This window comes from Ictalurus punctatus, chromosome 28 (genome assembly GCF_001660625.3).
Source record: "Ictalurus punctatus breed USDA103 chromosome 28, Coco_2.0, whole genome shotgun sequence".
In the NCBI taxonomy this organism is placed as follows: Eukaryota; Metazoa; Chordata; class Actinopteri; order Siluriformes; family Ictaluridae; genus Ictalurus; species Ictalurus punctatus.
The window spans coordinates 11280958-11298536 of NC_030443.2; the positions used below are offsets into that span (position 1 = coordinate 11280958).

General features: G+C 38.3%; 1 long non-coding RNA gene across 1 annotated transcript in view; it reads right to left on the bottom strand.

Annotated features, from left to right (window-relative positions):
- The window catches only part of LOC108260236 (uncharacterized), a 17095-nt gene extending 7766 nt beyond the window's left edge, over nt 1–9329 (bottom strand). The window contains exons 1-2 of the long non-coding RNA XR_001811103.3: nt 8555–9329; nt 8358–8462 (exon numbers count right to left, since the gene is read on the bottom strand). This is a non-coding gene — a long non-coding RNA (uncharacterized LOC108260236). The remainder of the gene's footprint in view (nt 1–8357; nt 8463–8554) is intronic.
- Nucleotides 9330–17579: the final 8250 nt, after the last annotated feature.

Consider the following 17579-nt stretch of genomic DNA (forward strand, 5'->3'; position numbering starts at 1 on the left):
GTGTGTATGCTGAGCAAGGGAAAAATGGAGGGAAATTTAAAACTGATTCCAGGCAATGAGGAACAATTACAGCAATATGTATGTATGTATATGTACGTATGTATGTGTGTATGTATATATATATATATATATATATATATATATATATATATATATATATATATATGAGAGAGAGAGAGAGAGAGATCCCAGTACTAAGCAACCAGATCTAAAGGTTCTTAAGGCTCATAAAATACGATAAGTGGTTATTAACATCTTTAATAATGTCTTTCTCTTTCTCTCTATGGCATGGAACATACAAGTATATGCACTTACACGCACACACACACATACACACGCACATGCACACACGCACACGCACACACACACATTTACACACTGTCTCTCACCCAATGTGTCACGTGTGCTGGTGCTGCAGATTCACGCTGGAGGTTGAAGAAGAGCCGAACTGCCATACAGCAGGAAGAAAATCACAGACATGCAATAAAAAGAGGAGAGGATAAACTAAATGAAAGAAGAACAGCTTCAGCTGTTTTCTTTCCTACCTTTCTTCTCTTCTTCCTACCCATCCCATTCATTAATCCTGGACCCCCACCCCCCCAAACCCAACACATGGGATTCTCTCTCTCCCTCTCTGATGAACAGAGAACTGAAGGTAGAAAGAAATGATAGAGGAATGGAAATAATCCCTCCATTTCCTTCCACAGCTGATACCAGTTAGTGAAGGGAGGCCCACTACCCCTGGAGAGAAAGACGCATGAGAGACAGACAGAAGAACAGAGGTAGAGAGACAAAAATGAAAGCAGGAGATCAAAAAAGAAAGCAGAAGGATGTATAAAAGAGAGAAATGAGCATGATGAAAGATGTCGTTCTTGCCGTTTTCATCCTTTCTTTCTTTCAAGTTTCCCTGAAAAAAAAAAACAGTTCCAAGTTCGGAATTTCCCCCTTCGTCTAACATTATTCCTCTCATTCTCTCTCTCTTTCACTCTCTCTCGCTCTCGCTCTCGCTCCCTCTTTCTCTATTACCCGCACTCACTTCTTCTTTTCCTACTAGAGATTGGAGCAGAGAGAGAAGGAGGGACTTACAGAGAGAATAGTGAGAAGGAGGGCACTAATGAGAGAAAGAAAGAGGGAGTGAGAGAGCAAGAGAGAGAGAGAGAGAGAGCACAAGGGAACATGGAAGGAGTGAGGGAGGGACAGAGGGAGGGAGTGGATTAAAAGCAGAGACTGAGATACAGCAAACAGGACTGTGTGATGTGCTTGGCTAACATTTAATATCACCTGGTATTTGTTGTCTCATCACACAGGGATAAGAAAGAGAGCAAAATGGATAGAGAAGGAATGATGGAAGAGTGGACGAGGAGAGGAGAGGACAAGAGAGGAGGGACAAAATGGGGCTGGAGGGAGATTTCAGAGAAGGAGGCTTTCTGACGGCCAACTGAGAGCAGGCCCTAATCAACGACAGGATGGATGTCTAAGCATGCACTCATCCACCCTCTCTCTCTTGCTCTCTCCTCTTTATTCAAAGTTTGCATTATTGTTATCCCTGCTTTGCCTTTAAATCTGGCCAAAGAAATTACATTGCTAAAACAACAACAAAAACATCTAAAGTAATAAAAATCTAATAAACCAAAAATAATAAGAATTGAATGGAAATTTGTCAAATCTGATTTTCTTTAGAGTAGTTTAATGTAGTTTAATGAAAAGGCACATTCAGCTGAATTAAAGTAACTCTATTAGTAAAACAGCAACAAAATATGTACATTCATGCAGAAAAAAAAATCGACAACACTACAATTATAATATAATACTAGCCATATAATGCATAATCTATAAAGTATGTAACATATTTTATGATTAATATTACATCTTTGAGATAATTATAACATAATCTATAATTGCTGTTGGTGGATATCTGGGCATTTATATGGACTATCTCACATCTTCTCTATCGTCTTTCTACAGCCAGGGTTTTGGACTAAAATATACACACACAATGCTCTCTGTTCCACCCTTAAACCTCAAATGCACAGATCTCTTGCCAATCATTCTCATCTATACATAACACAAACTGCTACTATGGTGTTAGAAATGAATGGTATTAACTAAAAATACTGTAAATTGTATTTAGTTTTGCCAAATTGTGATACTACTTGTTACATGCACACGGCTTGTGATACACCTTACAGAACATGGTTCAGACAGCATTTACATGCACAGATGTTTCATCAGACACTAGACTACTGTAAATCAAGCACACAATGCTGTGCAACATCTAAATGTAGGCCTAAATCGTTATTTTGCACTTACATATTTAACAAAAACTGCAAATAATATACTTAGTGAGGTGGAACCTAACTGACAAAATGTGTGTGTAACCAAGAGGTCAGGAAAAAAGAACGTCATCAAATTTATAAGAATGGTAACTGTAACTGTGAACTGTTAACTGTAATCGTTCATATGTTTTATGTCATCATGTTGCTCCTGCAGCCATCATTTGGCATAATTACATTAACTGCTTTCTACATGTCCTCAGTCGTGTAAAGAGATGCCCCAGCGCTCGGTTTTTATAATAATTACAATATATTTGAAATGACACGATACACTACCACTGGTTTATTGGCATAAAAGTCAGTTGATGAATTGCAGACAATTGTGTGTTAAGTTGGGAAAAGGACTAAACTCCTAAAAACAGACCTACAGGAATAACCTACAGGAACAAGAGGAAAGAACGCTGGTCTACACCAGACAGACCGTAAAATAACGCAAACACCCAAAGCAGTCAACAGGGGGCCCCCAACCGTGCTTCAACTACTACTGCAGGTGAGTAAGAAAACACACACACACACACACACACACACACACACACACACACAAACACACACACACACACACACACACACACACACACTATTCATTTAACAAGAAAAAAAAAATACCTAAACACACCAGAATAAAAAAATAAATAATAAATACTTCTACTATTGCTGCTGCATATAAATAATACATACATACATACATACATACATACATACATACTGTTATTTTCAAACCCCCAAAAAATCTGAGAATCTTTCCAGACAATTCAGTGCTCTTCATGCTGCATAATTCCATGTCGCACCAAAATGAATGACCTGCATTAAATTTCTGCTGCTGGCAAGCATATATATATATATATATATATATATATATATATATATATATATATATAAAATTTACAATTTACAGCACATAAACGGTATATTTTTAACTCAATCAAAACACTATGAGATTACATTTTAAATCTCAACAATGCTGCCCTTTTCATTTAATTCTTTATTCCTTATTAGTACCTTATTATCACGTTTACTACTACTCGAGTGAGACATTTGATAAATGCACTGCACTTCCACTAAGAGTTGTGAATATTTCGGAAATAGTGTGTGTTATAAATATAAAGCTCCAAACCCATTGACGGTGCTCAGAATAGCAGAGCCAAACAGATTGGGCGGTGTGTGTGTGTGTGTGTGTGTGTGTGTGTGTGTGTGTGTGTGTGTGTGTGTGTGTGTGTGTGTGTGTGTGTGTGTGTGTGTGTGTGTGTGTGTGTGTGTGTGTGTGTGTGTGTGTGTGTGTGAGAGAGCATTAGCGCACCAGCCTGAGGTTTTGGTTTCTGGAACTCTTTAGGTTCAGGAGGTTCAAAGCTGTTTTTGGAGCTGCATTTTGGTGCAAGGAGGGTTGAACTTTGCACATATTTGGCTACAAAAACGTATGCCCTGTGGCATTTTTTTTTTTTAGCAGACAGATGGTGTTGGTGATTTTAGGAGTTAAATCAAGCATGTCTTATCTGAGATAATCATTCTCTTATCTGATTCACTTGACAAACTCTTCCCAAAAGCATGAATAAGTGGGCGGGGCATTAATTAGGGGGCAGCAACACACTATGTGCTAACACCTGGATTACTTTTAATTCATCCTACCGGGACCAAAATAAATGAAGGTGGCTTTAATTTGTCTTCCTGTAGCACTTTTGCAACTCTTTTTGTCAGGCTAGCAGAAATGCATGATGGCATGCTTGCACATGTATAAATGAATAAACTTTCAGAGCAGGAGCAAAATTACCAGCAGCCAAATACACACACACACACACACACACACACACACACACACACACACACACACACACACACACACACACACACACTTACACCACACCCACAGTGTGTACACACACCTGGGCTGTGCTTCACCACAGGACACAAAATGCCACTGCCCAACACGATGCATGCCCACACACACCAAGTGCAGTAAATGACAGGTGTGCCAGTCAGTCCTGCATTATTTGGCTCGCCTCTTTTGTCTGACGCATTAGACTGCAGGATAGAGGAGTGGCAACACAACTGCCCAATCTCACACACATCCACACACTCATCTGCCCATTTTTGGAAAAACAAATCACTCTGTTATCTGCCAAGAATTCTAATCTAAAATACAAATATTTCCAAAATTCACGTTCAATTGACATGTACGAGAACAGCTCGTTTTCAGAATGCTGTCAAATGTTTTACAAAAACTATACTGGCATCATATATAGTAAATGATTTTATGGGTTTAACTCCGACACTTTCACTGAATTTATAGATTGATGTTCGATAATGTTAGGTAATAATAATTTACTACGACAAGAAAAGTAGTTGTGCTTAATTTAGCAATATTAAACACACCTGCCATTTCATAACATCATCCGTATTAGGAAATAAGATATTCAACTTGGTAAATCATTAAACAGGATAAGGTAGTCTGTCAACAAAGTGCATGTCTGCTCATGTAGAAAAGCAGTCATACTTAAATGATATCCATGCATAGATAACATTGTTAAAATAGAAATAGAAAAAAATTGAAATAGAAATCAGGTCGATTGGTTTGTTTTAAAAATTCTTAACCTAGCACATTAAACAATTACAGTAGTGCATAACTGCAAAAGAAAAAGATACACTTTCACAAGTTTCTTGACATAAAAGTCATTATCTAGTTATAATAAACTTCACACCTTTTACTAGATAAGCAAAAAGAAACAATGATTTAAATACACAGTGCATTACAAATTGATGACAAATGTTTTAAAAACAATTCACTCAACTTCAGTTAAAAATATCAGCTTTTTGCACTACATCTAGTCACTTAGATGCAGCAATAAACATCCAGCATGCAGATATATATCACGGAAACATTACTATTGCGGCACATGTCCAATCAGGCAGTCAGCAGAATGCAGGGTGTCTACTCGGGGAAAGCTAGGAGGCTGTACAGTTATCTTCAATGGTATTATTCTAAACTATACAACCTACTACCTCATCCCGAGACAACAGCATCACATCCATGAAGAACCAAGGAGAAACTAAGACAGGGATGAAGAGTCAAGATTTAGGAACTTCTAAGGTTCTTCAGTGGAAAAGATCAAACCTGCAGCACATCACGCTCAGATTAGTATTCATATCAACGTACCAACTCAAATAGAATGCACCATCTAAATACTTCATGGGTGACATGTAGAATATGTGTAGATCAATGCACCACGGGAAAGTTCCCAATGGAATTAATCAAATTCATCTCAATATACCCCTGCCCAATTTTATACAGACCTTATACCAATGTAACATTTGACAATCAGATGTAAATTCTGTAAATTAATGTACTATTGTTTCAAGCTCACATCGAATTAATAGCAGTGCACCAATGTATCTCAAATGGAATTCATACCCTTGCACCATTTGGCAATTTCTCTTAAAATTAATATCAATAAACAAATGGATGATTTTATATCTTAAATTAAATTAATATCAATAATTGGTGCACCAATGGGTAATCTTAAAGTTAAAATGATTGCTCCTTTGATATCTCACATAGATTTTATATTGATTCTCCATTGAGCAATCCCACATAGGATAAACATAACATAGGATTAAAGTATGAAACTCTGGGCAGTCTCAACTAGAATTGCACCATTTTTTGATCTTAAACAGAATTTATATCAATGCACTACTGAGTGATCTCACTTAAAAGTATTATCTATATACCACTGGGCAATTTTATACAGATGTTATAGAGTATAAATGCAACATTTGGCTATCACAAGTAGAATTTAATAGAATTTATCACTGTGGCAAGCTCACATCACATTAATATCAGTGCACCAATGGGAAATCTCAAACTGAGCTTATACTGTTACGACCTAGGGCAATTCCACTTACAATGAATTTTGGGAACAATAACAACAAGCAATTGGTTGATTTTATATCTTAAATTAAAATCAATAATTGGTACACCATTGGGTAATCTTATCAAGAATTTAAAATACTGCCCCTTATATCTCATATATGTAGATTTTTTATTATTACTCCACTGGGCGTTCCCTCATAAGGTTATAGGTTGGCAACATGATATAAACTTTACATCAATGCACAATTTGGCGTCTCAATTTCAGTTACCTCAAATAGTTTGTACAGAATATTGGCATACTATTCTGCTTTTCTATTTGATATAAAGCTTTTATCAACGCATCACTGTATCTCTCAAGGAAATTTCCAGAACATAGCAGCTGTTGTATGTTCACGAATGGCGTCACAGTGACCTCGCAGACACATACCTGTAGACCCGAGCTTGTGCCCAGAGTTACCACAAGTTCGGATCTACGGGTTTGTGGCAGCTGGCAGTGTTGCTCTGAATGAGGTGAATCCTTCTCCTTTCTCTGTACCAGACAGTCCACCATTAAAGAGAACAGGCTCCAAATAAGGAATGAAGGCACGCTAACAAAAGATGCATTACATTAGGGTGTGGTCAAATTTTGGGTACTACGGTATACAAAAAGAGAAACATGCCTAAATGCAGTGAACTAAAGTACAAAAATGAGATGCACATATTCAGCTATTTCGCAATTTATTTTCATCTACAGATTGGTCAGGGCTATGCTTTTTATGTGGAAATATTGATTAAAAATTATAAAATTAAAACTAATGCTGTGCACTTACTATGATATGAGTAAAACAATGTTCTGTATGCAACATGTGTAGATCAAATAAGCTGTTATCATCCTGATTCATTTAAACAAAATGAAAGACTATAAAATGAAAAAAGTTTAAAAGATTTTTACAAATCACAAGCTGGGCTGTTGCGCCAACTGCTTAACAAATATTGTAATCTTCAGTAAAGCAAAAGCAAACATGAAGTGGATGAGCGTGTGCCACCAAATTAAAATCAATGTAAACAAACTTGTTGAAAAAGTCTTGAATAATTTTGGATATTGCCATAAATTCTTGGCATGCCAAATTCCTGCGTTCTCACATCAGGAACAGCATAGCATGAAGGTCACGCAGAAAGTCATGGCCACATGTTAGCTGGGTGCTAACAAAAATGCAGCAGTATTGTAAGACACCACTCACTGCAGTGGGGTTACATTTTTAACGAGTCTGTGATACCAGAATACACATCCAGGGTTTTTTAGAGAATCCAAAAATATCACGCAAAGCTCTAAGACTAACAGTTACCAATTATATTAGTTTAGCATCCAAATGAATTAGCATACTCAACTTCTGCTATATAGTTGATCTTCTTTTCAGCTCTGGTCCGTAAATACAAATGCATTTTCCTTTCCTTTTGCGTTATCAATTGCTGTGGTATTGTGTATTTACTGTCAACATAAAACGTAAAGTCTGCACCAAAAAATCGCCTAGATGGTACATAAACATGTAAGTGGCGAAAGTTGGAAGCTTAGTGAGTTAGTTGGAAACTTAGTGATTTTGAGCAGAGGCTATCTGGGTAATATTTGTCCTGTTTTGAGAGAAAAGCCAAACACGTATTATTTAAAATGTCAGACAAACTTGGAAAAAATGACGGGTTAGTTGGCACTGTTGTAACAGTGTGCTTTTGACAATCCAGTTAATGCGGATGCTTGACAAATCAGCAAGGACACACACAGCTTCAATAGAACCTGTTTATTAAAGAGCTTTATATATTCAGTGGGCCTAGACATATATCACAGAGTCACACAGATGCACTTAAATTGCTAACTATAATGCTAGTGAAGATTAGAAATTATATTTCAATCACCTTTCATGAAAAAAAAAAAATTCATCCGATCTTGCGAGCATTTGCGACATTTGGGTGGACCGAATCTTAATATTGGACCAAATATTGGGTGATTCGGTCAATAAGATTGACCGAATCTTAAACGCGATAAACGCGATAAGTCTAAAAAACATTTTTTTGTTGGAGAGGCACAAGCCGAAAATGAGCAGTGAAGAATGGAGAGGCAGAAAAAAGGCAGAAAAAAAGGAGCATACCGGCAGAGGGAGGTGGCGTGAGGTGGCATGCGTGGTACTGACCAGTGTGGTCCGAAAAGGAGCATTCAGTCTTCTCTTGGCCATAACACAGAGATAGGCTTGGGGCGCAGACTAGGCCGATTCCGTTGCCAGAATTTGTTTAAAAATCTGGAATGAGAAAACGGACAAAGCATATTAGAACACAGTGTACAAAGTTTAGTTACAAAATCAAATAATTTAATACAGAGGCATGTCCAGACCTGAACGGGGAGCGTACACAGAAACCTACAACTACAAACAGCAGCCCAAAGTCCCGGCACTACTTCAACACCCCAGTATGGCCAAATGATCGGCAAAAAAAATAATAATAAGAAGAAAAATAACTGAAAAACCCCACTGTCCCTTCAGTCGCCCTCCTGGGCAGAGGCTCCTGTCCACATTTACCAGCGGAGGCGAAAAAAAAACTCTGGACGCGGGTTCTGAAAAAAAGGTTCCGTGGAAGAGGAAGAGAGGGAAAAGGCGGAAAGGTCGAATGCGGTGAGATGTGGTTGAGGAGGAGTTTCAACACTGCCCAGGCTACAGGGAAAGTGGAATTTGTGACCAAGCAAAGGAAAGGGTGTTTTTTTTTTTTTTTTTTTTTTTTTTTTTTTTTGACGCTTCGCTGTGCTCGAGTTTTTTGGATCACAGCAGGCTCCTTGGCTGCAGTTCTGATTCTCCTCAACGGTGCCAAAATGTGCACGGTTCTCATTGTCTTTGACTGCCATGAATAAAACTTAACAGGGGATCGCCGAAGAAAAAAAATCAAACGCAAACTGAAAAGGCTGAGCAAAAGTTTGTTACGAAGGGAGAGATCGAAAGGAGGTTGGGAGATACCGAGAGAGAGAGAGAGAGAGAGAGAGAGAGAGAGAGAGAGAGAGAGAGAGAGATAGCAAGAGAGAGAGAGTTGCACAAAACAGTAGAGGCTTAACAGAGTCTGGGAAAAAAGGAACGGAGCAGAGTACTGAAAAGAAAAAAGTGAAAACTGAAAAGGACTGTTTTCACACCGGATTTCTTTTTCTGCAAAACGTGCCATGTCTCTCTCTCCGGTGAGCTGCACTGTCTCTCTCCTTCACAACTCCCTCCTTCGTTCCTGCCTGCAACCAATCCAAGCCACGTAGGGAGAGAGCGAGAGATAGAGAGAGAGAGGGAGCGAGTACTCTCATTCGGCGTCATCAAAATGGCTGAAGATGAGTTTCTAGACAGCACGAGTGAGTAAAAGAGAAGAACCGCTCCCTGTCCTGTTCTGGAAAAATAACAAACATGGAAGTATAATGCTGTCTTATATCTCTCTTTAAACGAACGCCCTCAGTTCAAGACAGCACAAATATTTTTATGTCCCCACAATCGCCATAGAGGAAGTCCAGCGTCGAGTGAGCAGTCATGCTGCTTGTTATACTAAACTCCTGCAATTAGCTGTTTTGTCTCTGTCTCTGTGTCCATCTGTCTGCTCATCTCTCTGTAATGGTCCCAAAATCGATTTGCTTGTTTACATGGCTGTTTTAATCAAGGCATTGACATGGGCTAACCTAGCCTAGTCTGATGCATATTGTGTGTTTGTGTGTGTGTTTGTGTGTATGTGTGTGTGCGTGTGTGTTTCAGTTGGTCACAGTCTGTTGGACGATCTGCCTCTAGCAGACACTGAATCGTATTTGAGTGCCGTTCCCTCTCTGTCTTTAATTTATTTCATTACCAGATCATTTATTTATTGACTTTTGTTACTGATTACTGAAATACCACTTGCATTTTAAAGGCAACCCAAAAATGAAAGATCTATAAAATTATTATTATTATTATCTAAAAATTTCATCTCAATATGGCTTCCTAGCCCTGATGCTTAACATGGCTGGGGGACTGATTTCAGTGGTGCACATGCTGCAGTCATCATATGTGTAACCCCATATACATTCCCTAGATTTTTTACACTAAACCAAAGGTACCTACACAGTACAAAACTGTAGCTGGACAGTGCAAATTCAAATTTCTTTCTTCACTGTACAATGGGAACATAACTAGAGATGAAAGATTACTGTCTGTATGCGTGATGTGATGACATCACATTACGTGTCTTGGCCCAAATCTGCGGAAAATCTGTGGTAATTTTTAAAAATTGCAAGCTCCTCCGAATATTGTGGAGTTTGCTTGATTTTGTGTTCATATCTGCAATCGCAAAATCCTGGAGGGACTGATTTAAAGCTACAAGGCAACATGACAGTGAGAATCTGCTGCACTGCTGCTTATTGAAGATGTGTTGCATGTAGTCAAATGTATTATGGTAGTCATTTATCAGTAAAAATAATTATAATAAAAAACTAATAATACACAATAACACTGATTTAGTCAGTCCCCTATTCAGTCCTCAAATGGCTCTGATTACAGTGTGATGTCACATGAAAAGCAATATTATATTTATATCAGTGTTATGCAATATTGGCACTAGGTTAATGTGTACTTGGTGTAGCTTATATGCCAAGTACCTCTGCATTCTTGCCACATGGAAAGGGTAATGATAACATGGTGAACATGACTCAATTCCAAATTTTGTATAAAAAAAACATAATTCCCAAAGCTCAACCAGCAGCATGAGGAAGTCTCTGTGAATTCTTGCCACCTCCTTTTGCTTCTATTGAATTTAAAGGAATGAATCTGGCTGTCTGAAGCCCAACGTCTGGCCCAGTCCTGCCCACCCTCTACTCTCTATGCCAAGCTGTAAAGAAAGCCCCTGACAGAATGGTGAACAAAGAGGGCAACAGGACAGAGGGCAAAGCCCCAGACTGCTGTCTCCCAGTACCCAAGAAACAAAGACTGAGGCCATATTTAATGCAATTACTCAAGCACTCATGACCACAAATGGTATAAAATGTTTTAATGATTTTAAACCCTCCATCCACCTGCCTTTTGCATGTTTACTTATTTTTAGGCATTTTCCTTCCACATAAAATAATCTCCCATTGAAGAGAATGAGAACTGTCAAGTAAGAACATCCTGTCTTTACAATAACAATAAGAAACAATAAAACTAACTCATAAATGTCCCTCCGTTTGGATGCAGACCAGTTCAGATCAAAAGGGACATCTGACCGAAATAACCCAAGAGCACAGAGACTCAGGCTTTCATAGGCAGGTCAGCTTGAGTTCAGGGTAAACACTGCCAGGAGTTTGAACCAGTCTGTAGATGGACTGCAATAAAAGAGCACTGATAGTATTCATTACAAAAACACAGGCAGATTAGACCAGTGTTCACAGTGAAACTTTAGCAGCAATCTTACTACATTCTGAGAAGGTAAATATCTTTCTTTAGTATAAGATAGTAAAGATATAAGTTATATATATAAGTTATATATATAACTTATATATATATATATATATATATATATATATATATATATATATATATATATATATATATATATGTTATACAAGTATAACATGCTATACAGAACTGTATACAGTAAAGAATGTCTGTCCACTAAAAATACTTGCATGGTATGTCCCAGTATGGTATGTTTTACAGTTTAGTACACTGGAAAACATTTACACTGAAAAGTATTAAATGACCACAATGTAACTACTATACTTCAAATAATCAACTTCGCTGTAAAACTCACAAAACATTCAACCTGGGCAGCAAATGATGCCTGTTTCTCCTGGCTAATTTGTTTTTGTTTTGCAGTTGTCATTATTTTTGTTTTCCTAACATTTCCTAAAACAGTTTAACAATCAACAAACCAGACTACGTGTTAAAAGTTAAAATCATTTAAAAAAAGTACATACACTGCACTCAACAGTGAAAATGAGCTAACCTATCTAGCTAGGAGCTAAGCTCTGCCAACATAAAATATATCTAGCTAAGTAAATTTAACTAGCTACTCAAAAAACAAACTGCCCAGTACAACAGCTGCAGTGCATCCGGAAGGTATTCACAGCGCTTCACTTTTCCCACATTTTGTTATGTTACAGCCTTATTCCAAAATGGATTGAATTCATTATTTTCCTCAAAATTCTACAAACAATACCCCATAATGACAATGTGAAAGAAGTTTGTTTGAAATCTTTGCAAATTTATTAAAAATAAAAAACAAAAAAAGCACATGTACATAAGTATTCACAGCCTTTGCTTAATACTTTGTTGAAGCACCTTTGGAACCAATTACAACCTCAAGTCTTTTGGAGAATGATGCTATAAGCTTGGCACACCTATTTTGGGGCAGTTTCTCCCATTCTTCTTTGCAGGACCTCTCAAGCTCCATCAGGTTGGATGTGGAGTGTCGGTGCACAGCCATTTTCAGATCTCTCCAGAGATGTTCAATCGGGTTCAAGTCTAGGCTCTGGCTGGGCCACTCAAAGACATTCACAGAGTTGTCCTGTAGCCACTCCTTTGTTATCTTGGCTGTGTGCTTAGGGTCGTTGTCCTGTTGGAAGAGGAACCTTCACCCCAATCTGAGGTCCAGAGCACTCTGGAGCAGGTTTTCATAAAGGATGTCTCTGTACATTGCTGCATTCATCTTTCCCTCGATCCTGACTAGTCTCCCAGTTCCTTCTGCTGAAAAACATCCCCACAGCATGATTCTGCCACCACCATGCGTCACTGTAGGGATGGTATTGGCCAGGTGAAGAGTGGTGTCTGGTTTCCTCCAGACATGACGCTTGCAAATCAGGCCAAACAGTTCAATCTTTGTTCAATCTTTGGTCTGAGAGTCCTTCAGGTGCCTTTTGGCAAACTCCAGGCGGGCTGTCATGTGCCTTTTACTGAGGAGTGGCTTCCATCTGGCCACTCTACCATACAGGCCTTATTGATGGAGTTCTGCAGAGATGGTTGTTCTTCTGGAAAGTTCTCCTCTCTCCACAGAGACGCTCTGTGGAGCTCTGTCAGAGTGACCATCGGATTTTTGGTCACCTCCCTGACTAAGGCCCTTCTCCCCCGATTTGTTAACTGTGGGACCTTATATAGACAGGTGTGTGCCTTTCCAAATCATGTTCAATCAACTGAATTTACCACAGGTAAATTCAGGACTCCAATCAAGTTGTAGAAACATCTCAAGGATGATCAGTGGAAACAGGATGCACCTGAGCTCAATATTGAGTGTCATGCCAAAGGCTGTGAATACTTATGTAAATGTGCTTTTTTGTTTTTTATTTTTAATAAATTTGCAAAGGGGGCGCGCGGTTGCTTAGAGGTTACCACGTTCACCTCACACCTCCAGGGTCCGGGTTTCGAGTCTCGCCAGGGCCATGTGTGTGCGGGGTTTGCATGTTCTCCCTGTGCTGCGGGGGTTTCCTCCAGGAACTCCGGTTTCCTCCCCCAGTCCAAAGACATGCATGGTAGGCTGATTGGCATGGCCAAAGTGTCTGTAGGGTATGAATGGGTGTGTGAGTGTTTATGTGATTGTTCCCTGCGATGGACTGGCACCCTGTCCAGGGTGTACCCTGCCTTGTGCCCGATGCTCCCTGGGATAAGCTCCAGGTTCCCCGTGACCCTGAAAAGGAGTAAGCGGTAGAAGATAGAAGGATGGATGGATGGAAATTTGCAAAGATTTCAAGCAAACTTCTTTCATGGTGTCATTATGAGTTATTGTTTGTAGATTTTTAAGGAAAATAATTAATTTAATCCATATTGGAATAAGGCTGTAACAGAACAAAATGTGGCAAAAGTGAAGTGCTGTGAATACTTTCCAGATGCACTGTATCTAGCAAGTTAAACCCTGTTTCATTAGACAATTTCTTCTCCCGTTTTTTTATTTATTTTATTTTCGATTTTCTATCATTATTATTCATAATTGTGCATTATTTAGCAGTTTTCATTGTATAATTTGATATCTTATAGCTCCATAGGGTGTGCAAAAAGTCAGCAACCAAAGGGAATATGTTGATATATTCCGAATATGTCAATCCGAGTTGAGCAAAATTCGCAAAAAAATAAATAAAAAATGCATAGAGCGTAACCTTGTATAAGCTTGTTTTATAATATTCACTTCATTATTCACTTTCATTTATGAGATTAATATTTTAAAATAAACTAAAAAATATTATTTATCTGTTTGAATGGTGTTACAAAAATACTTTGGAATATTTGTATACCCATGATCTCAATGATAGAGATTTCAAAGATTTCAGGATGGAGAAAACAATGATGTACAGTTTACATGCTTTGAAACAATTATTTAAATGCATATAAACCTGACACAGTTAATGTTTACATATTATTGTAGCTGAGTTAGTCTTAAAACACACTGTGAGTCAGTAAGTAAAGCTGATGAAATTTGCACAAATATATTTCCCAGTTTATCCTTCTGTATCCAACAGCTTAACATTTATAGTTTTTTATTTTTAAAATGTATTTGATATTTTTTTTGTCTAAACTACTATAAATTTATGCCATATACACAGATCAGCCATATCATTAAAACCACCTGCCTAATATTGTGTAGGTGCCCCTTGTGCCACCAAAACAGATCTGACACATTGAGGTATGAACTCTGCAAGACCTCTGAAGGTGTGCTGTGGTATCTGGCACCAAGACTGGCAGCAGATCCTTTTAGTCCTGTAAGTTGCAAGGTGGGGTCTCCATGGATTGTTCTTGTTTGTTCAGCAAACATGATTGGCTTGAGATCTGGGGATTTTGAAGACCAAGTCAACACCTTAAACCCTTTGTTATGTTCCCCAAACCATTCCTGAACAATTTTTGCAGTGTGGCAGGGTGCATTATTGACGTTGCCATGAAAGGGTGTACTTAGTCTCCAACAGTGTTGGAGACTAAGTGGTAGATGTCAAAGTAGCATCCACATGAATGGAAGGACCCAAGGTTTCCCAGAACAACATTGGCCAGAGCATCTCACTGCCTTAGCCGGCTCATCTTCTTCCCAAAGTGCACCCTAGTGCCGTCTCTTCCCCAGGTAAGCAACCCACACGCACCTGGCTGTCTACATGATGTGTAAGAAAACATGATTTATCAGACCAGGCCACCTTCTTCAATTGCTCCATGGTCCACTTGTGATGACCATGTGCACATTGTGGCACTTTCGGCAGTGGACAGGGGTCAGTATGGGCATGCTGACCGGTCTGCAGCTATGCAGCTCCATACACAGCAAGCTACGATGTACTGTGTTCCGACACTTTTCTATCATAGTCAGCATTAACTTAATCACCAGTTTGTGCTACAGTAACTCTTCTGTGGGATCGGACGGGCTAGCCTTTGCTCCTCAGGCACATCAGTGAGCCTTGCACCACTTTTGGTAGGTACTAACCACTGCATACCGGGACCACCCCAAAAGACCTGTCATTTTATAGATGCTCTGACCCAGTCTTCTAGCCATCACAATTTGGCCCTTGTTACAATCGCTCAAACCTTTAAGCTTGCCCATTTTTCTACTTCCAACACATCAACTTCAAGAACTGACTGTTCACTTGCTGCCTAATATATCCCACCCGTTGATAGGTGCCATTGTAATGAGATAATCAATGTTATTTACTTCGCCTGCCAATGGTTTGAATGTTATGGCTAATCTTGTATATGTTGAATATACAGAACATTTTCCTGCACTTGGATGCTTGGATGTTCTGACAGTTCTTTGCAAATGAAAGACAGTGCAGTGAAATGCGTAAATTTGGCTTGCAAAGTGAGTGACTCAACCCTTTGGGTTTTTTTTCCTATATGTTCTTGTACACCTGTATAGTATAGCATAACATTCCCGGTTTTGCCTATTAAATTAAAAGACAATTGCCAAGGCTAAGCTCTTTTTCAATAAATAAACTTTATTCAACAAGAATTGTTAAAAGTAATTTCACTTAAGGAATTTCTCACTGTTCCATTGTATTGTTACAGGATATCTCCCACACAACCACAATCAGTGGGATATGTTTAGCCACACAACACATCTATATTACCGATCTGCCACAAACTGCTCCTCCATGGCAACCCTTAATCACTAATGCCTAATAAACAGAACAACAGCATTCATGGCTCAGAATCTGTTTTTGGATTTTGTCGATTAGGTCCTGTTGGTTTTCAAAGCTGAAAGTTTGGCATCAAATCATTAGAATTAAACACTCAGAGGCCTGGGATGAGAGATAGACAGTAGAAGCACACAATGAGTAGGAAGCCTATCAAAAGGGACAGAGATGAAGCACGGGGAGGAAAATGGGGGAACAGGAAAATGAAACGTCCAAAGTTACCCAAGACATGCAATGATATCTATCTTTGAAGTCATTGAATCAGTCTGGATTTTGTCAACCAGGTTCTATAAGCAACTGACAAGCAACATCTGTTCACAGACAAGCCAAGGACCAGTCTCGCAACCGCTCTGACTCTGTCCGTTCTTCTCTCTTTCTCTCTCATGCAAGTCCATATGTTCTCTTCAGACAAACTGATGTGAGTTAGTGAGACCTAGCTGACCCCTTTCATTTGACATAACTGTGATCCATAAAGTTTGACATTTGTGGGGAGGAAACACTGAAAATCCTTAATAATAGTAAAGTTTTATTTTAAAGAAACACAAGTAAACGTGATCACACACAGTGTCATTATGACTAGAATATGCATACAAGAGTGCTAGTTGGAAAATGTCTGCTTAAAATTAAAGCTAATATTGTAATAATTCATTCACACAGCAATAATTCACACAGCAATTGTGGATTCATGTAAAGCTTAACTTAAACCAAACTTGTCATATGAGTCTTATGCAAATAATCCTATGTTGTACAGTATATGTACTTTTATTATAAAACGAGTCATTTCAGTTCTAAAAATCGGATTGGCAGAGCCACATTCGAAGCCGTTGTAAAATCCTCAATATACACACTAGGCTTGGCTTTTTTTTTTTTGCTTAAATATATCTATATACTTTGTTTAAAAATCTTTTCATTAGATATAGCCAAAATTGTACCATGTTTACTAGCCAAAATGTTTATGGCTTTATGAATAAATAGCTCATCTTAAAAGGAAGCTGGAAATGGAAAGTGTTTGTATGAATTTAATCCGGATTTAGTGATTTGGGGGCCCTAGGCAAAATATAGGAATGAGATACATTATTTAGCATTAATAATAATAATAATAATTATTATTATTATTTTATATATATGTATATATATATATATATATATATATATATATATATATATATATATATATATATATATATATATATATATATATATATACACACACACACACACACACACACACACACACACTTATATAATTTGCATTTTATGGGGCCCTTGGCTTCTGGGGCCCAAGGCGGGTGTTGCTGAG